General features: G+C 44.5%; 1 protein-coding gene across 3 annotated transcripts in view; it reads right to left on the minus strand.

The window, feature by feature from the left end:
• FARP2 (FERM, ARH/RhoGEF and pleckstrin domain protein 2) overlaps nucleotides 1-23,433 on the minus strand; it is a 1,575,889-nt gene that overhangs the window by 466,626 nt on the left and 1,085,830 nt on the right. The window lies entirely within an intron of this gene.

Genomic DNA, 23,433 nt, shown 5'->3' on the forward strand with positions numbered 1-23,433 from the left:
GTACTTTGTGGACATGTGCACTGATGCCCACGTTGCAACCTGACAAATATCCAGGACTTACAATTCTTGTATCCATGCAGATGTACTACTACTGGCTCTTGAGGAATGAGCCCTCGATCTTTTAGGGGGCTGCTTCTTGGCCAGTGTTTAGCAGATTTTAAGGCAGAGGTCTATCGATCTGGACAAAGTCTTTGTCTGCACCGTCTACCCTTCTTTGCCCCAGAGAATCCAACAAAGAGCTGAAGAGGTGGTCTTTGGTACGATCCATGTAAAAGCTTAGTGTTCTTTTAAGGGCTAAACAATGGGGTCACTCCTACTTTTTGGAGGAGTTAACTGAAGTTATTGTGAAGAGAAAGACTGTATTCGGGGTCAGGAGACATAGAGGTCAGCCGTGCATTATCTAAAGGGGTGCACATGAGAAAAGTACAGACCAAATTAAACTCCCACTGTGGTAGCTTCCTTTGCCTATTATTGGCTCAGCACCCTTCTCCCACAAATCTGGCACACTATTCACCTGAACATGACCAAGTATATCACACTCCTCTCCCAGCCATGACGGTTCAGACCCCACAACAATCTTGCTGCAAAATTGATACAGTACTATGCAGACCAAAGTCCTGGGTCCGAATGCAGACTAGACTTGGCCATAAGATAATATGTTTCCTCAAGCAGAAGACCACTCAGTTCCCACTGCACAGTATACTACAGAAGAGCAACTGCACAGAAAGTTTTGCACTGGGGTATAATAGAGATGGGTGGCCTTTTCCCTGATGGGTGATTCTGTGCGAAAATAGCCATGGATACCAGTGAACTGCTGGACTTGCTAGATCTTTTTACATTTTTCTGTATCAGGGTGCTTCTCCAGGATCACTACCCTGACTTCCTAGCAGCGACATCTGAACGGAAGGTATTTACTCTCCTTACAGTGCCCTCCTCACAGCATCTTCTCTCTCGCCTTTATGCTTGTGCGCAGTCTGAGATGATACTAGGTTCACAACATGCCAAGGCCATGGACATCATTTAGGGGTCGCAGTTGCAACACCTGGACTCTCCCTTGCAATCCCTGGCATTGTCCATGCGTCCCCTGGCCTCTGTAGTGACCAAGATGCACCAGGAAAAGAAAAATCTATTTCCAAGGTGCACTTCTCTTTTTAATAGAAGAGCAGATGGGCTTAGATTACTGAAACTGTAAACAGTTGCACTGCAACTGTTACAATTTGCCCGTTGACAGAGCAACCCATCTTCCACGCCTAGGGTGCACGGAAACTTCACTGCTGTGTAGACACTTGGCAAGACATTGGGCACAATGTGTCAAATTGACAGAAATCAAGTAGGAACAAAACAGCTTCATGGTCTGGCAGTGCTGAAACAGGGAGTCTTTGTAGGTAAACATTACAAAATGTGGTCAAATTTTCTGATTCCCTGCTTGTCTGTGTGTGTTTGAAAGAGACAGGGTGTGTGTATGAGAGATGTCAGCAAGAGTGTGAGTGAAAATTACAATTCTGTCACTCGCATATTGTATGTAATTCTTGGCAAAAGCCTGCACTGGCACACTGCATGCAATTCTTGGAATAAGGGGGTACACCCATTTCTTATAGGGTCTAGCTATGGACAATCATGAAAAAAATTGGGTCAACTCCTAAGTAGTGTCAGGCTACATTGGTTGGCACACCACTGGCTTTTGAGCCAAGTTGTGTGAAATTTGGCCACATTGTTTTCAACATTTCCTCAGGTGAGAATCCCCTGACCCATCCAAGCAGAAGTACACAAGTATGATTGAAGCCTGCACTACTACAGCCAAAGCTGTTCCTGATCATTGTGCCTTTCAGCCGCAGTTCTTTTTCATGTGGTGCTGTGGCAGGCACTGTGGGTAGTAATTGTGCATCATAGGATAGTCATTGTGCCTTTCAGCTGCAGTTCTTTTTCATGTGGTGTTGTGGTGGGCACTGTGGGAAGTAATTGGACACTGGGGGCTGTAATTATGCATCATAAGATAGTCATTTAGCAAATGATGGCTGTCCCGAGGTATGAGCTGGCTTCATTCCTGATGTGATTGCAGCCCTGTTGAAATGTCTGTGTTAAATAAAACTTGTTGTATGTCCTCAATCACTTTTTTGGTATTTTACTATCCTGGGTTTTAATTTTGCTATGGTGATTTTCGTGACATTGTTACCTAGAACATCCATCCTCAGGATCACAAGTTACGTGACATCACTTCCTGTAAAGCTACCAGTAGTGAGACTATGTGATGTCATTCACAATGATATTGGTAAAGGTCAAAGGACATGTTATGTCCCTTCCCCTTCCCCTGGCATTTTGGAGAATCAACGTCCATGGCCATGGCTCATTGGGAGGCAGATTTGGGCCAATCTATTACTGATAGGGAGTGGGCTGGCACATGCAGTCTGACTCATTCCCTTTCTTCTAATGGCAAGGTCTGTATTATACATTTCCATTCTATACATAAGACATATTAAACCCCATCCAAACTGTGAAAATACAAGCTGCATACCCATGATGAGTGTGACAGACGTCATGGGGGAGGAGCAGGCTTCAAGCATTTGGCCTGGCTATGCCCTCTCAATGAGGCTTACTGGACTATTGTTTTTTCCACGTTCTCTGCCTTGCTGCACAAGCAATTACGCTCATCGCTGGGGCTGATGATTTTTTGTCTCCCAGCGGAAATGCCCGATCACAGAGTTTCTTGCCCTAGCGCTGCTTCTTGCTAAGCGTCAAGTGGCATACATATGGGGCCAGGGGCGGGCGCCCTCTATCTAGGACTGGTTATTAGATCAGGCACATTGTCTGTAGCAACTAGATATATACTGTTTCATGCTACCCCAATATATCTGGACCAAGTATATATGGGGTCCCTTGCAAGATTACATATTAATACAAATACTTGATTCAACATCTGAATTCATGGACTTTTGTGTTATGCTTCTGCAGTCCCCTGACCCTCAGTCATATATGCTGTCCTTTATCCCTTTTTAGATCCGCCAGTTTGGTCAATGCTGAAATGAATTCTTTATGGTCAATGCACTCCTGAAATAAATTGCATTGTCTGTACATTTTCATTATTTAACATGCCAAGCATGAATTGCAGAATGATTATCATTTCAATTCATGTGGTACCCTGATGGATTCCATAATATTAATTGTATTTTATATGGAGACACAGCTGTTTCTTTTGTTGTAATGGTTCTAGTTTGAAAATTATGTATCACTTAAAGATAACGCACACTCTGTCTTCACAAAGGGTTTAGGAGAAACATGGTTCAAACCTTTAAGAAATCGCATGAAAACATGAGATTGAACAAAGGCAGTTGGTCAGTTAAATACAGAAAGGCGGAAAGGACAAGTCGATAAACTTTAACTGTGCCCACTGCAAGTCTTTGCGGGGCCGAAGACAAAACATCCAAGAGTTTGGCCAGCAGTTGGGTCCGTATCAAAGGTTCCACACTATACCAAGACTATGTAGAAAGTTTCCTGGCTGCAAGAATGACATCCACTAGTTCAGGAGGGAGATCGGATGTAGCCATCTGCCAATGCTCACTCTCCAAGCATGTTGGTGTAGATTGTGCAGGCACAGGTACAGACCCCTCCCCTGCTGCTACGACAGAAGAGCCTCCCAAAACAGCAGCCTGATCAGAAGACAGATGCTCATGTCCAGGAGTTCTGAGTACCCCATTCTCTTTGTCCAATCTGGAGCCACCAGGATGACTTGAGCCTGGTCGTTCAAGATCTGCTTAAGAACCTGGTGAAGAAAAGGCAGCTGCAAGGAAGGTATACAGGAGTGCAGTGCTCCTCCGCAGGTGGATGAGTCTTTGAGAGAGAGCCTTCTTGGTAACTCTAGAGCAATAGACACAATGTGTTTTCGGAGGTAGCAAAAAGACTGACCCAGGGTTTTCCCTATTATATGGTTCCTACTAAGATAACAGAACTATGTAGTTAGGACGACAGTTCTTCAGAATATGGGGGATAGAGTTCTTCCACACCATCAGAGACTGTCGGCCCAACTCCTGGCAAGCTCACAGTGCCTCACATGAACCCCTTACCTACCGAAGTGGAAGGTTTTTAAGGCACACTAAATTTGACACTCTGACTTCCCAGGAAAGTTATGGAAACAGATCTCACCCTTATGTTGTATTACTCACGCATGTCCAGGCAAAGCACAAGAGTGATACAAAATATGTTTTCATTAAAATGCGCTTCAATAATTAGGCACACGTAACAAAGAAAAGTTATCAGCATTATGAACATGGTAAAGATAATAAACAGTCCAACCATATTAAATGTGTTTTAGAAGTTCCTACCTAATCTTAAGACTATGCTAAGAGCATAGTGGGGGTACCCTTTTTCCTCTGCCTGATCTAAGTGATTAGCCTTAGCCCCATACCTGTAAAATGCATCAAGAGTCAGCTTGTAGTGTGGAAGGCAATACTTTCTGGAAGCTAGAAGATTAGCGCCAGCAGAGCTGCATGTTGAACACAGCATTCATCCCAGGAAGGTTGTGGCTCAAATGACCTTCTGACCTTTCCTGGTCAGTGCATCATTTGCATAAGAAAATCACACTGTTGTTGTGGGTTCCACTTAGTGCCTTGGTAGAACACCCTTATTTTAGCATTAGGCTCGTATCCTGTGCCTTTTACTTGAAGACACTTTTTTATTCAGTTCATTTTTTTACCACAGCCAGCCATTAGCTCGTTGGTTTTATATTTTAATCAGTTTCTTCATTCTGAGAAGACATAGTTGCTAGTGCTGCACATTTTATCAGCCCTTTGTACACATTACACTTTGGGCCATGTTCAAGGCTGTCATGTTCGTAGCATGATATTCTAACTCATATTGTCACTCCAGGAGCTCAGGAGTCAGTCCATAATTCCTATACACATTAGTATGTCAGGCCTTTTCTTACAATACCACAGGATTTATTACATAAACACCACATAGGCCGAAAGGGGGCAGAGGCATTACAGTCATGGCCGTCCTGGGGTGCACATCATTCCATTGATAGCTTTGCTGATCCTGGCTCTGGCTCTTCAGCTACCCGACAGGATTGCCATCCAGACAACAGGCAGACCTTTGCCAGCCTCTTTAGGTATGGAGTCAGGGTCCCCCCACCCCCCCTTAGATCAGGGCAGGCAGAAGGCTTACCACTGCTATGCTCTCAGATTTTAGGCATAGGGTGTAGGTAGGAATCTCCAGGCTTTTAGATTCGTAGAAAGATGGTGGGGTTGTTTATCTTCTTCACACTAACTGTAATGATGATCACTGTTTTATGTTTCCTAATTATCACAGCCCCTGCTTTTTATAATAAGATGCGTTTGCTTCAATAAATGCATTGCATCTCGTATTATGCCTTGGCATGTGTGAGTCTCTGAGCAACTGAGTGAAAGGGTATGATCTGTTCACCATGACTTCCCTGAGGAGTCAGAGTGTCAGGTTTAGGTTGCCACAAATCACCTTCTCCTTTCTAGGGTTGGGTGAGGCACTGCGGGCTAGCCAGGAGATAGGCCGACAGCTTCCAAGGTGGTGTGGGATTGACTCAGTCACCCACACTCAGTGGTTCTGCCACTCTAAAACATGCAGTTTTATTAACAGAATAGGAACTGCACAACACTGTGTTGGAAGCAAAGCTCTGATGCAATGCTAAGTCTAGATGTTAGAAGCCATCTCCCGAACGGGCAATGCAAGCAATAGGATATTGTATACTGTGTTCCTAGCCTTGAACAGGATGTACTGATTACATGTCCAGAAAAGCCAAACTAAAACAAGCAACTCGTACATTATATTCCAAGGATAAAATCAGGCAGGCAAAATGTGTAAAAGGTCACCACTACTAAAACGTGTGAAATGTAAAATATAACATTAAGCTAAAAACAAGAATCAATGTAGGTCCAAGAGGGCCCCACTACACCCTATTGCTGGTAGATGACTTGTGCCACCTCTGGGTGTAACTGCCATTCGTGATTCTCTAGGCGTCGCCAGCTGAGTAACTCCGCTCTGGCATTTACAGATCGCACCAGGAAAAATACCTTCACGATTCAGCCAGTACCAGAGGCAAAGGGCTTTCTGGTACAAGGCCCACAACTCCACCACATCCTGCTTATTGCAATACCACATCAGTACCAGACTTCGGGTGTGACTTCAGCACATTGATTGTGGACACCAGCAATGTAAGGAGTCAAAGACTTACTGTGGTGAGCTCTCATTCAACAGCGAGTTGTCGAGGTTGGAGAAGACTGAATTCCACGCTCAAAGGTATGCTGTGACCTCGCAACCACCTTTGTGAACACCCGACAGGTACTGGTGGGGCCGAAGGGAACACATCAACTGGCAATACTCGTGGTTTACCAAGAACCACAGGTCACACCTATGTGCCTGCAAGACAGGAACATAAAAATAGGCGTCCTGCCGGTTCAACAGTCTCCTGGATACAGGGCATATAGAATCGATTATCTTGAATTTGTTCTTCCACAGAATAAATATGAGAGGCTGGAGATCATAAATAGGATGAAGTAGTGGGTGTGGCATAGCCACCAAGGATGTCTGACCCTCCTGCTGCCCTGCATTAATATAACCATTTTTATCCTGCTGACATTGCAATCCACGTAGGCCAATAAGAGCGTGAGGGCTTGGTGCACTGTGGTGGCACCTCGCTGCAATTATTTGAGGTCAGATGTGCTTGGGAGTGGGCATTAGAAGCTGTTCACAGTAGAGAGCTCCAACGAGACCACATAGACAAAGCTGCACTTGCCGGCTAGACCTCAGGGTGAGGGGGACTCGGATGGGTGGAGGCGAGCAGTGACCCTCGGGGTACTGCTCGGTGGCTGTGTTGGGCCATGGTGGAAACTCCTTGCCCCGTATTGTCCCTGTGGGGGGATGGGGAGCCATCCTATCCTTGCTGTGCCTCTTCTATAGGAGAGGGCCGCAGCCTACCCAGGCCCCGTCAGGCAGGATTGTGAATGGAGGTAGGGCCAGGGCCTTCTGGAGTGGCGTTCGATTGCCGTTTTGCTGCACAGCTTCATCTGGCGAGTGCCAGCCACTGATTTCTGCCCCCTCTCCCGATAGCGGTATCGGTGTTGGTGGCTGTGTCGTGCCGTAAGTTGGCGGGGTGAAAGTGAATGTGCCATCCAGTGTCAGCCTTGGCCTATATCCTGAAAGTGCATGGCCCCCATTGCCTCAGTGGGTGTGGGCGAGGATTTGAGGTGTACCAGCCACGTAATTCCATACTGAGGCCTCCTTCAAGACCCTGTGACCGGATTGGCGTAACAGTGCAATAACATGACCGATATGGACCTTTCTTGATTAGTTCTCCCCCCAAACACCTGTTCCATGCATGATTGCTTTGGCTGGCTTCCGCTGCTTCCCTGTATCGGGTTGCTGCCCAGACGACATGGCTTGGGGAGACAAGTGTGCTGCAGCGATTCATGACCTACACCCAAATTAAGCCCTGTGCTTGAGACTATTGCCTCAACTGTGTTAGGTGTGAGCTAAGGAAAGCAGACTCTACTTGGGCAGAGTGCACTCTTTTGTACCCTGTCCCGGGAAGGCGGAGGGCGCGACTGGAGCTGTTGCTGTGCATGCCTTGTCGGGTCAGGATTCCCCCTGAGGCCCCTGACCGAGGATTGCACTGGGATTTCCCGGCATGTAGGGGCCATGCAGGAGTTTCTGGGCTCAGTCTTGACATTGATCCCAGGGCCTTCTCTAATGGCTGTGCTGGTGCTGTGACGATTGCATTAGTGCCCACCTCCCCGGATTCTCACCTGCTCCTCTTCTCTTTCACCTGCTACATCGGCCTAGACCATTGGCTGGATTAGACACTCTTTCTTGCCCTCCTTTAAAAGACCAGACTTTGAGACTACCTTCTTGGGCGCTGCCTGCCATGATGAAAGACAAAATACTTTCAACCTCCTTGAAAGGTAAAATTGACAAATTCACTAAACCTGCTGCCATGACAGAACTCCCTCCTGGAGGGGCTGGAGCACTAGTGGGGGAACTCCCTGCCAGAAGTGTCCCCCATCTTCCAGGCTACCCAGGAACTCTGCTCCTCTGTAGAGGAGAAGGTTGGTGAACTCCATACTGACCTGTCCCTTATGGGCCAAGATCTCCGTAATATCGATGAAAGGGTCACTGCAATTGAAACTAGACTCTTAGAGGTGGAAGATTCCTTGAGGACCAGTTGGGCAGAGGTGAAGACCTTGTGGAGCACTGTGGCAAAACAAGTGGCAACAGCTTAGGATGCAGAGGGCTGCTCCCAGAGGAACAATGTCAGGGTTGTGTGGCTCCCTGAGGGGACAGAGGGACGTGACCATTTTCATCACCATCTATTTCCTGTTGTGGCTGCCGCCAGGCTTTGGGGGGTCATTACGACCCCGGCGGTCAGCAGTAATATGAAGGAAAGTACTGCCAACAGGCTTGCGGTTCTTTCCTTCATATTAAGACATTGGCGGTATGGCTGAAACCAAACTGCCAATGTACCACACTGACCGCCACGGCGGTAATGGCCGCCGGGCTGGAGACATCAATCTCCAGCCCGGCGGCTGTCACTTGACCGCCTGAGAGATTATGACCCTGCCTACTGCCATGGTTTTCGTGGCTTCCTTCCTGCCACGAAAACCGTGGCGGTAGGCACTACCAGTGACAGGGAATCCCTTCCCTGTCACAGATAGGGGTCTTCCCAGCCCCCACCAGATCACCCCCGGCCCCTCCACTGGTTTCCCTCCACCCCGCTTCCATTCCAGACCCCCCATCATACACGCCCCCTCCCATCACACACACACACACACACACCCATTACCACATTCATCCACGCATCAACCTTATTGAACTATACTCTGCTTCTGTTTGTCTTTGCCTGGGTGAGACTAATGTAACTGAGAGAAAGTGATGAGATCTGATCGACCACGATTCTCCTGAGGAGTCCTCTCTGTTCTGCGCCCAGTTGCCACCATCGTCCCCACTCTCAGGTGGAGATGAGGCACGGCTAGTTAGCCTGAAAACCCAGATTAGGCCTACAAGCATCACATGATGTGGAATTGTACTCAGTACCCACGATTCAGGTGATTCTGCCACCCAAATCCAGTAGTCTTATTAGGATAATGAGAACCTACACGACATGGCGCCGCCAATGTTTGGTCAGGCACTATTTTCGAATCCTCTTAATTATCTCTGTCTCACTATGGGCTAAAGACACCTCAATCCTATATACAGAGACTTCCATGGCATTGAGGATTTCCTCCTCAGTTAAACAGGTAGTACCTATCCAATGCTGTAGGTTGTTCAATCAAGCACCTTAAAATGGTCAATCCCCATTTGATGCCCTTATCTCTGAACAAATACTTTTACGATTACTATGGCAAACCAGCAACAGGTAGCAATTGCAGTAAACATGCAACCACCCCTCACAGCACATTTATTGGCAAATGGCCTCACAGACCATGAGGGTGCAGTAACGTTTGTGGTTGAGGCTCACCCGGCCAACAGAACAGAAATATTTTATTCTTGGGTCACCTTTCTAACAGTTGATGGGAACACTAACACATTTCATCACTACACACCTGCTAACATTCCTGCACATTACAGAGATACCTCTATCTTATCAAGACAATAATAATTGGCTTGATGGCACCCTACCACATACAATACTACACGTTAGGCTAGGTCCTCTGAGCAATGATGGTCCTACCTGGCCCTTACTGGCTACATAAACACCACACCCTGAATACAGAGCTCATGGTAATATACAGACTGTTAGTACAGTTTGTAATGCAAACATTAAATACTAACCCAGCATGTGCTGCCCCAGCACAACCACATGCAGTTATGCAAGCCATTAATCCTCCGACTGTACATTCGATCATGGGTAAACTACCAGTCAAGTGGGAAAAAATTCTGTTTTGGTTAGCTCAAAAAATTAATGCGCTGGAAGCAGTTTTTCCTCATACTGGTCCTGAGGATAAACATAGAATGCTCACTATGTGCTTGCCATTTGGGATGTTCCCACAGTAGATAACTGCAACACTGCCAACAAAAGGTGGGATAAAAAACAACAAACATATAAAAAAGAAAGGGGAGAATCTCCACATTCAGAGACCCCTCAATGTCGCTATAATCTTAGAACTAGAGATAGTATAAAAACGCCTGACATATCAATATACTGATACATGCCAATCTCGTTCCTTTCAGGACTCAACAGAAAACCTCAGTGAGAGGGGTGGGCGGTCAGGGCAGCAAACACAGTACGTGGAACCGAGAAAGAACTCAACGCTCGTCTGAAGTTTCTGTTAAGAAAGAAAAGAAACTTCCCCAACAAAAAGTTCAATTAAAAAAGAAAACAATAACATTAGTTACAATACAACATGCCACTCAGGAAGAGGGCTTTACTGAAGAACAGGAAGTGGGCACTAGCATTTTGCTGGTGAAAATGATTGGCCACCAGAATTTTTCCATAATCTCCCCTATGGGGAAGAAATAATTGAAAAGTCTTTCACGCCCCTTGTTCTCAGAAAGGTCTTAGAAATTCACGCCATTGATTGGGTAGCGGCGCAGGCACCTGTGTTATATTGCAATCATGCAGGGTGGGATAAAGACTCCACCTATCATGTAATACCCATTAAATCCCAATCTCAACCCAAATACCCAATAAAACATGAAGCTAAAGCACCTGTGAGGGAAATCCGCACGCAGAGTACAAGGGCATAATTGACCCTGTGTCTCACCAATGAACAATTCATTGTTCCCCGTAGCTAAACCAGACCATTCATACAGAATAGTCTTAGACTACAGACATTTAAACAGTCACACATGCACATTTGTTATACAAAATGCACACAGCAAAGCACTTGTGAACAATATAGGGTGCAAAAAATACAAAATGACCCTGGATAGTTCCGGTGGGTTTTTCTACCAAAATATACCGCCCGAAAGTAGGGACTTAACAAGTTTCAGCACTCTAGGCTCTCAGACAAAATGTTGCAGAGTCCCACAAGGGTACAAGAACAGTCCTGTTTTCAGCTCGTGTTACATCTATTCTATATAACATTGACACTGAGGCGTTGTGCTAAGTAGGCGACATCTACCTTATGGCCAATGACCTCATGCAAAATATAAGACTGGTAGCACGCGTTGTTGTGGGATTTGCCGAAATAGGCTACAAATTCAATTTCAAAAAACAAAAATAGCCTTCCTTAGTGGCCTGTTCTAGGGATATGAATTATCAGATGAAAACAACAACAGGCCTTGCGCCCCAATTATTATTATTTTGTTTTAGAAAAATGCACACAATTACAACCTCCAAACACAATAAAAAAGCTCCAGTCAGTGTTGGGCTTTTTACATTTTCGCAGAACATACATTCCAGATTATGCACAACACATTAAACCTTTATATGACTTGATACATCGTGACTTTTCCAGTAAATACTGGATGGTGAAACACATACGCATTCTCAGAGCATTACAGCAGGACATGCTTGCAACAAAACACTTATACAAAGGGGATAACAAGAAACACTTGGTCATCAGAGAAATTGCTGGTGCCATTGGTTTCACCTATGCAACGTTCAATGAGGGTGAGACCAACCCCACTGCATACAAATCACATTTGTACTCTACAGCAGAACGCTTTGCTCCCACTGAGAAAATTCTCACTGCTCTTGAGATGGCTGTCATCAAAGAGAGACCTCTGGCACAGGGGAAAGTATCATTGTTGTATCCCCCATCCCAGCACTTGAGGCTGTTGCTAAAGGTAGGGTTCCCAACGCTAAAGCACTACATCCACATGGGATTCAAAGGGGAATGTTTCTGATAGCCACTGATGTTGACTATGTTTTTGATTCAAAATTACACTCTCAAGAATTTTTGCAATACGAACTTGAATACCCAGTTTCAACAAATACATTGCCTACCGAACAATATCAAACAATTATGTACAGGGATGGTTCAGCTCAAACAGCAATATCACAAAATGCTGCTTGCAAAGTCGTGAATGGCTACAAGAAGGATGGAGAGTTCCATTCACAGCATACTTAGATGCAGACCTTAGGGAACTGCACTGCACAATTGGCAGAGCTTAAAGCTCTGGTGATGGCACTGGAACACATGGATCCTGAATAGCTGATGCAGATTGTCTGTGATTCGTACTATTGTGTCCAGTCCTTCAATGAATATCTGCATCACTTGTGCTAGAATGGGTTCAGAGATTCAAAAGGTAACATCATTAAACACAGATTTCTGTGGGGGAAAGTAGCAGATCTGAAGGAAACGCTATCTAATGCCAATGTTGTACATACACTAGGACACCAGCGTGTTGGAATACACGCTGATGGCAGTACCTTGGCTGATGAAGCAGCCAAATCAGCAGTAGCTACGGCTTCTGTTGCTGCAGTAACTCATTCCAGAATGAAATTGGACAATGAAACACTGGCTGCTGTGAAAGCTTCAGCTCACAGCACGACGTTACCAGAGGCATATCCTGTCAAATATGCCTACCGCATATCAAGCCTCAATACAGCCCTAGCAGTAACACCAGGGGTGGGTAACCGTGTGATTTCCAACAAAGATCAAAGACCAGAATAGATCAAAGCAGCGCATGAGGGAGTTGTTTCTGCCCATGCTGGTGTGGCAGCTTTAATATTATTGTAACAAGCATGTTACTGGTGGCCACGTCTATACAAACAGACCAAGCAGTATGTCCTTTGTTGTGACATCTGTCAACAAATTAAAGGGTCCACCGTCAAACACCCACCGCAGACATCCCTCTTAATTTCAACCAAACCATTACAATGTGTGTACTTGGACCATTGTGGTCTCCTGACACCTGACAGGGCATACAAATACATTTTAGTCAATGTTGACTCATGCTCCAGATTTCTATGCGTTTGGCCACAATGCTTGGCTGACGCTTGGACTGTTATTAAAGATCTGCAAGTTTTTAATCGGCACATATGCTGTTGCGGCTTTCCACTCGGAACAGGGCCCTGCATTTGCTTCAAAGGCTTTCAGGGCCCCATGGCTTCAGTAGGTGTCCAACTGCATTACTCGTCTTCATTTCATCCCGAGGGAAATAGTGTTGTGGAGCTAAGAAACCGGGATTTAAAGCAATCCTTAACAGCCAGAGTATTTGGCACGGGTCGTAGTTGGCTTACTCACCTATATGGAGTCCAGAGAGCACTTAATAATCTGCCCAGAAGTCCCTGGATGGGCATAACTCAAACAAATGCCTGTTCGGAAAACAAATGTATGTTCCAGATCTTGATGGTCCTAGTGCGGAGGCGGCCGATGCACCTTTTGACATAAATGAAAGTGTCAAGGACTTACAACAGTTCTGTGAGGACAAAGAATCTACCTGTGTTGCCTCCTTGAGAATAAGGGATGTACCATTAACATCTACCGGCGGGGTTCCAAAAGTCGGGGAGCTAATGTGTGAAAAGGAGTTTGGTCCTTTCCATTGTGCACCAGTACCAGTCCTGGGAATACACGGTAGCAGAATTGTTATTCTACTACAGCTGCCTGGTTCTATAGAAAATAGCTTTGTCTCCCTTGACAATTTCAAGCTACACCATATGGCCGATCCTGCAAAGCAGACCTAGAGGACTCCTGGGTAGTACCCGAATCCCTCGCACTATGGACCAGGATGTTTCTCTACAAGTTTTAAGCAGCAACACTGACACCTCTCCGAGCTTGGGGAGGGTGGAACATGATCTTTCATTAGTACCATTAAACTCTTCTGCAACAAGTAATGCCAACACCATTGAGCGATTCTACTCAAATTCTACACAAACGGGTGGTATAGTAGACTATGATCCACCATGACAGACATCTGCCAGCTTCCTCTTCCAAACACAGTTCCAATTTTTTGCACAAACTGCTGATGGATATTTTGCCAACATCAAAGACATTTTCACCAACTCATCTGCCTCTAGTACAATAGAACTGTCAAGAGCACGTAAGCTGACAATTTGGCACAAAATTAACTATTTTATTTTTCCATAGAACTATCTATGGCTCCTATTAACTGTACTTACCTTTGTCCTTTGAACTGGGTTTGTTATTGTTTTCTTTTTACTGATACATAGTCATTACCTTCCTGAACGCTCTACAGCTGAACTGGTGGATAAAGTCCTAAAATCACACTTTTTCTCTCCCAAAGTCTGCAGAGATTTGCCCTAGTGAACATTTCCACTATACCAATTCCTGATGAGATTATTTGGGATAAAGTACTGTTTGATATATATGTCCCGAAGGAGGTCATCCAGTTTACTTATGTATTTAAAGTTTCCATTAATGATGTTATAACACCCCGAGTAGTTTCTGATGATTGGGATGTAAAAAGGTTGATTTTATGATGTCTGATCTGTAATATTTTACTGTATTAGAAAGTGAGGATGTTTATCAATCCAAAGAAAATTATGGAGTAATGTTCTGTTATAATTAATTTGGACATCATTTCATTCACAGAGCAAGTACCCCAAAGACTATTTTTAATTATACGCAGTGGGAACACTGTCCCATTCTGCCAGGAGGGAGTTCCAAAACTTATGTTGAAAAGTTTGCATATTTCTCTGGGTACAATGTCAAAAATGCTGAGTTGCATTATTTTAAATTGCCAGTAATGGAAAGTCACAACATATTATTGACTGATACAAAACTGATTTCTTCTAATTCCTTTGTTTCCCTATTAGCTATAGCAGGCTATGAATATTGATTGAAGTCGATAAACGTAAAAAGTGCGTGGGGAACTAAAAATGGGCAAATAAGGGGAAAGAAAGCTTTATTTACAGCATGCCTGATACCTGTTCAAATTATATTTTTAAGTTAAATGAAACTTTACAACAGACAAGTTGTTTAAGCTTGGCAAAAATTAAGGATTTGAATGTGGTCAGTATTCCTGCCCCTGCAAAATTTTACAAATGGCAAAAATATATAAATGCATCTGAAGATTAGCTCGATGAGTAGATCCAGAATGGAACATTTAACACATCATTTCCATGTTCTGGTGGGTGGTTATTGTGGCCAGTAGACACCAATGGGTGCCATACACGTTTTGTAAACTCCACGTTTTTTTTTAGAACAAATATGCCAGACCCTTGCTATTTGTCATCAGAACACTCAGGTATAGTGACAACATATCATGTATGGAAATTATGCCAGCAATGGTTGAAAAGTTCCTCACTTGATGCTGTTAAAGAACACGTCATTCTCCGGTCTAACAATACAGATTTGCAGGATTTCCTGTTAGGCTCCAGAAGACAAGGCAGAAAGCGCTTCTTATATGCAATATATAATGAGATTTGAAAGTTTCCCAACAAGAAGCTGCCGCCCAGTTAAGGCAAACAGATTAGGAAAATTTACAGAAAGTATTAGCCATTGTAGATAATGGGATTAACACCTTGTCCAAACGGATATACACTTTAAACAACACTGTGTGTTCTACAATAGATGTAGTACAGAGTGACATTTCATCTTTACACCATGAACAGAGTCAACTAAGGCCCATTATGCAGTTAGGTTTGACACTAAAAACATTGAAAGCAGGTCGCATTCCCTGGCAACATGTTAGCGCTAGGGACATATTTTCAACATTTAATTTAACACAACAAATAATAATGGCTAAGAAGGAAGTGACTTATGTCATGCTAAACATTGAGATATTAGAAAAGTTGCCTTTTACTGTGGCTGAAATACCATATGCTTAATGGTTAATGCATGGGGTTATTAATCTGCCTATTTCAACACTTCAATTTACATCCTGCTTGAAACACATTCCAGTAGGTAGATATGAAAGGCTGGGAGATAGTTAAATACATGAGGTGTGGGAGCTTCCCTTTTCATACAAATGTTTCAATGGCATGAAAGAAGTCTTTCATAGCGGCAGTGAATGCGAGACTTCTGTAAACAGCTGCCCTTGCATGGGACGTGTATCGCCTCGGCAATGAACTTGGCTTGCTATCTGAAGGGAGTTCCAGTCCCCTTGATTAGACCTGTGTGCCTGGTGCTCTCCAATGGTAGCGATGTGCTCCTTAACAGTAAGAGTTGTTGCGGAATGTGAGCCAGAATAGCTTATGTCGTTGGAATGTCCTTTTTCCCCCTACACAACAAAGGGAAGTAGTAGGGATTTGGGCCTCATATTGCTACTTCAGATGTGAATTTTGACAAGATGAGCAGACTCAAGGCTTTGTTTCAAAAACATATGGCGCTTACATCCACGCATGAGATCTAGGCGCTTCGAGTCGCGAGGCTCTGATATCCTGTTTCTTCAGGAAACTCACCTTGCTGGCAACAAATGTCCCTTTCTTGACTAAATCAGTTTCGCAAGAGTGTTTCATTTTTTCAAAGGGCACATTCCTTTTGATCACAACCAGAAGTGACATGACACCATAGGGAGATATGTAGCTATCACTGGCCTTCTTCATGGGAAACCTTTCTCCTTTATTAACGTCTATGCTCCACCCATCTTTGACTGAGGCATTCACACATGTTCTATGCAGTGTTATCTTAGATTTCCTGAGGGTAACATGGCTTTTAGGGGGTGATATGAACTGCGGTGCATCTGCACCAAAGGATTGCTCCACCAAGGGTTCGGGATATGTGCCTCACACCACAATCCTGGCCCATTTCATAGACGCTATCAGTTTGCTTGATAAAGCATCATCATTATCCTTTGGAGAGGGGATATACCTTCTTTTTCAGAGTACACAGAACCCTCTCTAGGTTGGCTTACTTCCTCCTCCCCAGAGCCACTCAGCGTGTGGCCAACAGTTATGCACATGGTCTGTATGACCACTCTCCAGCTGAACTGTGGAAGAGGGAGGTCCCCACTAGCAGCGCTTGAGCAACTGGACCCTGGTTGATGCTGACTTTATGTCGGGCCTCCCTGGGGCCACCTGGGAAAACCTACACCATAACATGGATTCTGTGGCCTCTCTGGGAACTCTTTGGGCTGCAATGAAGGTAACTCCCCCAGCTTTCTTAATAGCTACCACGCAGCACACTGTAACCAGGTAGATACTGCAGTAGAGGACATGGAGACAACTCCTGAAGCTTGAAGCTTAATACTCTGAATCCTCAGATCAAGTGATCCTTAGAAACTCACTTCACACAGGGCTGGCCTTATACCAAACCATGCTTGATGAGGCAAGGCTGGCTTGGATGGCCACCCAAAGCAGTATTTATCAGTGGGAGGATAAATCTAGCAAGACACTGCACTGGCTGTTCACAAGGGTGGCTGCCTGAGAACCTATTCCTTAAGTCTTGACCGACCACAGGGAGCAAGTGCTGAGATTTCAACACATAGCTCAGGCCTTTGCAACCTACTACAGAGACTTATATGCTTGTAAGGAAGTAGAGAGCCCCCTGGAAGTGGAGGCATTTATGTGGGGCCTTCCACCTCATTTCCTCTCCAACACAAATAGGCAGGCCTTGGACCCTGACATCAAAGTGGACGAATTGGGGTGGGGAGCTCCAGATGCTCCATCCGGACAAATCTCCAGGCCCGGATGGATTCCCTGCTGAATTCCACAAGGCTTTGTGGGCACTCATTGGTCCACATTTGATGAGGATCTGTCAGGAGGCCCAGGAGGGGAACCCTTCACCATTAAAGCTTTAGAATGGTGGACATTTTGGTTATCCTGAAACTCCGTCAGTCACAGGAACGATGCAAGTCATATCAGCCAATTTCTCTTTTGAATATAGAGGTCAAGGTGTGGGCGAAGGTTTTGGCCAACCGTTTACTCCAGGTCATTGTCACATTGGTCCAACTAGACCAGTCTGGCTTCATGCCTGGGAAAGCTATGCACCATAATATCAGAAGGGCATGTAATGTGATTGCTTTGTTTAGATCCTGACACACGGACAGCACTTTAGTACAGGTTGAATTCCTGGAAGGCATTCAACTCACTCTGATATGGTGGGCGAGGGTCCTACGGATTTGCCATGGACCTCTGGGCTTGTGGATCTCCGTCAAGGGTTTCAGCATTTGGGAGTCTATATCACCATTGAATAGGGCCAAGCATGAAAGCTGAATATACAGCCTCAATTAGACAGGCTGACAGCAAATTTTAAGTCCTGGAGGGTGCTCCCCCTTTCCTTCTTGGGCAGGTCAGGTATTTACAAAATGGTAAAGCTAACATGTTTGATATACCAGCTTTAGAACTTCTGCTTCTGGCATCTCTATTCTCGCACATAGAGTCATTGCTGGGTGGCTTCCTGTGGTTCCACGGCCTGCCTCAGATCACCCTATCCAAGTGTTGTAAATCATTCAACCATGATGGCAGCCCAACTAACTGGCTTACAGACCCGGCTTATGCGGCTGAGGGATGGGTGATAGGGGTATAGGTGCTCCTTCACAAGTTGTATGGGAGTGAGATCCCCTGGGGCTTCCCCTGGCTACAAGAGTGGTATTTGGCTCCTGGAGGGACGCTGGGGCAGCCACGAGCTGAAGGGATAGGATCACCTGAGAGACTACTCTTTGAGCGGCATGGCTCTGCACCAGATAGTTGGTCTGCCGGGGTTTCAATGCTGGGACCTTACTGGTATCTCCCGATTAGGAGATGTGCTCAGGGGGAACTAATTGAAAACATTTGCCTATCTGCAGGACAAATTTCAGCTCCATAGGTCTCAATTTTACATATTTCTTCAACTATGCTATGCTCTTACGCTGTACTTGGCCCACCTGGAGAAGATTCCAGAGTTTACTCCTCTGGAGGACAAAATACTTGACACACATTCCTGATCACATGATCTTGACTACGCACTGATTCCTAATCAGTAATGCCCTGGACACCTTCGGAAAACACGATGTGGGCCCCTTGGAGGATGAAGACTGGAGAATGGGGCTGGTTTCTCCTAGGCAGGCACCATTGCTTCCTAGAATCGCCTCATTCAACTACACTAGCTACATAGAGTGTACTACAAAAGGGTGAGGCTCTGGAAGCGAAGGCTGATTCCGCCTGCGACTAGTGTCCTTTTGGGAGGGAGTTTTTGGCTGCTTAGACAAGGTTTTGGTGGAGATGCTGCCGCAAAACATGTAATGCACCGTAGTCCACATTTCAGAAGACATTGATGTGAACAGATATGTGCAGGACCTAATGTAGCTGGGCCTGGTTATAGCCAAGCAGAATATCGCACAGGTTTTGAAGGATGCTACTGCTCCTTCAGTGGAGTGGTGAAAGAGGGGGACTGGACCACTGCCAAGCACTAGAACACCCCATTAATATAGCGCAAGTTGCCCTTGGAAGTATGATAAAATACGAGAGAGCTTATCGCAGGATCCACCTGGAGCCATGCCCTGAGCTGCGGATGTCGCTCGAGGAAGAAATCAGAACTTACACTGTATGACAGCAATTTTTGGCGGTGGAAGTGAGCAGAACGGGAGGCTTAGGCAACTGGGGAACACTATTTACAGTGTTTCAGCCTTGATATGATGTTCTTAGTGCGTGTCCTTTTGGTGTGGCGTTCTTGATGTAAATGTTGTCATCAGTGATCACAGTGTATTGACTGATGACTTACATGGTCCACTTGAGTCTTTACTTACTTGTCACTTTTTGTCGTTGGTGGTCGGATATTGATGTATAGTTTTGTCTGGTTCAAAAATATAATAAAAAGACTTCAAAAAATAGGATAAAGTACCAAGGGAAAAAAGACAAATGGTATTCTGCATTGCAAAATAAGAACTACCAAAATAACTGTTTTACTCTGTCAAGTAATGTTCATTAACCTAATATGCTATGGTGGATATGCATGTTACAGCTGAGAAGACACAATCTCTCCTTCATTTTAGGGGATATTAGCCCCTCACGCGTAATTTGAAAAATTAGCAGGGGTTTATTGAGCATCTGGCTCTGATGGTACCACATAGCAGGGTAACAATGGAGACCAAAAGTCAGTTAAGGGATTCAGAACATAAGGATGCATGATCGAGTTGTTTTTCCTAGCTTCACATCCACATATGTGGAACATCTATGTCACCAATGTACTCTCCTTAATATCTTATATGGCAGCTAAAATGTATTTGCCCACCTAATTACAAAGCATAGGGGAAAATGTAAAGCCCCTTGTTTGGCCATGTCTCCTTTTTTTCCAGTGACAACAAATCTATTGTATGGCCTACTGCATGTCTGGGTCTTTTGAGATCTTGGGTGCGGCCAGGTACATAGAGGGGAGTGGAATCAAAAACCACCACAAAGGCATTGTGGCCAGGGTGGTTTGACCCAAGCCGAACTCCCTAAAGATCATTTAAAGATACATAAAGATAGCCATTATCAGGCTGAGAACCTTTGTTCAAGCGAGGCAATGATGGAATCTTATCAACAGGGGGTGAACACTTCAAGATGGTTTATTTACAGATGCATCAAATCCTACCCGTGGCCTACTCAACTTCCTATACTGCACACCATTGGGGTGAGCTGCAAAGAGTAGGTCCCGAAAGACCTGAGTGAATGAAAAAAATCCACAATCGCCACCAACTGGGCAGTTAGTGTCTCTGAGGTCAGCTGGGTTGTCTTTGGTCCTATAAGTAACTGTTTTTCAGTCTTTCGCTTCCCCTTTATCCATTTTGTGTTTTTCTCTATTGCTCTAAGTGAAAGTCTGATGAGGCTAAATAAGTACCAGTCCACAAAAAAGAGTGCCGATTAGCTCCACCTGCATCCACCAACTCAAATTAAGCACTGGAATCAACTCCACACAGGTGGTCAGAGAAAGATTGCATCTGTTATCAAGTTCACAATTCTGCATGGGTGCATTCTTGTAACAGAAAACAAATATCAAGGAAGAGAGTGTCTGCCAGAGGGTGCCTTTGTGCTTATGGGTTACAGTGTGAGGCACAAAAGCCGTTGCACTGCGCTACTTTATTGGCATGCCCTGTCTCAAAGCCAGCCCAGCAGAATCCGAGTATGTGCAGCCCAGGCTGCATAATTGATTAGAGAAAGTGCACACGTGCTTCTATGAGGTTACCCTGAATCAAGGAGCAAAAACGTAGCCCCCCTCTGGTCATCTGTTTGTAGCGATGCCATGGGCATTGTTTGTTTGAAAATGCATGATACATTAATCAGTAAGCGTAGCAGGAGAAAGAAAGAGGACTCCACCTGGAATGTTTTACCCAAGCCCTAAGAAAACATGTGACATGCATAAGTTGCATGTAGTTACCCCATTATCAATCGCTGAGGTCATACCCCTCCTTCATTTTATTTATTTAATGTTTTTTAAACGTATGTCATTGAGTAAGAGAAGAAATAATGTTAGATATACAATCTCAAAGAGTAAACGGCCATCGTCATACAGTGATGCTACACCAAGTGTCTTGTGAAGTTTCTCAAAATTTGCACCTTACACTAAGTTAACTGCAAAGTGGCCACTCCATTGCAACACAAATGGGATCTAACTGAGTATGGTTAGGGTTATACTGGTACACAGTGGTAATGTTAACAAAAAGAACAAAATCAATTAAGAAAGGAGAAAGGGTGACGGGCAAATAAACACAGAATTTCTGTTACACCATCTTAAACTAAATAAGCAGTAGTTTTAAAAGTCCATGGGTAATACGCCAAGTTATATGGGCGAGATTGAACAAAATGTAGAGCATGTCAACATTGATTACATATGTTTCTTTTGCTACAGGGGGCCTAATGGTGGAAATACTTTGTCTCTGTGCAATAGAAGGACTAGTTACCCAGGACTCCCCATTTAGGCACGGGTCATAGACCTATAAGTACCAAACCCTTGTTTTGGGCAATACTTCTATACAAAGAACATAAGTCACATTGTGACGCTCTATACATTGACTTTCAGCTCACCACTGTTGACGAAACATTGCACCCTAAAAAGCCTATTTACAGTTCCTTGAGTTTAAGTAGTATATTTCTCCACTGCTGTGTCTTATGGCTATCCTTCACTTCAACATTCAAGTTCCACAACAAGTCACACATTTATTTGCGACCACAGTCAGATTTCTTTAGAGGGCACAAATAACCAATTGCCACCTCAGAGAAGTGTGGGAGAAGGCAGATATTATTTTTACACAAGTGGGAGCAGCAAAGGGAGGTATGTAAAAGAAACAACAATGACAACAGAAGAGACTACTCGATGAAAGCCTTAAGAGGGACTATTACTATTAGACATAGGGGGCAATTTTAGGCATCTGACTGGCAAGTGAGGGAAGACAGTACACGGTTTGCCATTGCAGCCACACTACAAAATAATTTATTTTGGGACCAGTATCCAATGAAAGAGTAGACTCTTCTTTTCCTGCTACTCCCTCTTTAACATACTGGAGAGTAAGAATGGGGTGAAAACATATCAAATTCTTTATTCTGAAAATGTCAGAGAATCAGCTATTCATTTCATGCCATGGATGCCTATGGAAAGCATACAAGCTTCTTGTTCAAGAAATGCATGAAACATAGGATTCACTTGAGATGACATAGTCCTCAAACCGCCTAGTGCACAGGAAGAAACTGAAGATATAAGAATATTGGAGGGAAAGAACAGGAATCAAAAAGGGTCCATCCTCAGCTTCCCTTTAGTATTACCATCCTTTACACAAGAGAGGGGAGCCCCGCAGCTAGCAAACTCTAAATGCTATAAACGTTTCCAAATGACTGGTCTCAATATATACCAACATGGTAAGGGATCTGCACCCAGGTAAAACAGTGCGACCCTTGCATCACATAGACAGATTAGTAGGATCCTCACCCACTAATATCACCAGTGACAAGCTTCATCACTGGATCCTCACCCACTGCAACTAGTGTGGATGGGTGGGCTCAACACAGTTTGTATGCAGAGCTCTTACTAAAACTTAAATACAGGTTAAAAAAGCCTTCAGGATTGTACTTCTTGTTTATTATTAAGGTCCTCTGGCTGGGTTAAAAACAGTGTGATGTATAAAGCATGCAATGACCTCTAACATCTGTATTTCAATAAGCATGTCACTGGTGGTACCAGTGGGAAATAATCCTATTAATATATCCATGTGATGCAAGAGCTGCACTGTTTTACCTGAGAGCAGATCCTTTCCACATTGGTATATACTGCAACCAGTGATTTGGAAACTCTTATAACATTTAGAGTTTGGAAACTGGAAGATAGCCATACAAAAGGAATGGTTGGGAAAAAATGAAATGTGATTTTGCCTGTTAAAAAAAGTTAAAATTCACCCCACTGCAACCACTGCCGCGGGAAGGGACGATATGATCAAGGTCACATCCTACTCGTACTACATCCCAATCCAGGTTCACACTTGGTACCCAAACAAGTCCCCAGAGTTTGAGAGAGGCTGAAGCACCCCTGATACCATTACACATCTTTTATGGAACTGCCCAAAGCTTTGGCCTTATTAGTCAGCAGTTCTCTGCAGCATCAGCACACAATTCCACACAGACATTCTCCAATTCCCAGCTTATATTCTACCCCCACACACTTACCTTCGCACTAT

This window comes from Pleurodeles waltl, chromosome 11, assembly GCF_031143425.1.
Source record: "Pleurodeles waltl isolate 20211129_DDA chromosome 11, aPleWal1.hap1.20221129, whole genome shotgun sequence".
Classification (NCBI taxonomy): Eukaryota; Metazoa; Chordata; class Amphibia; order Caudata; family Salamandridae; genus Pleurodeles; species Pleurodeles waltl.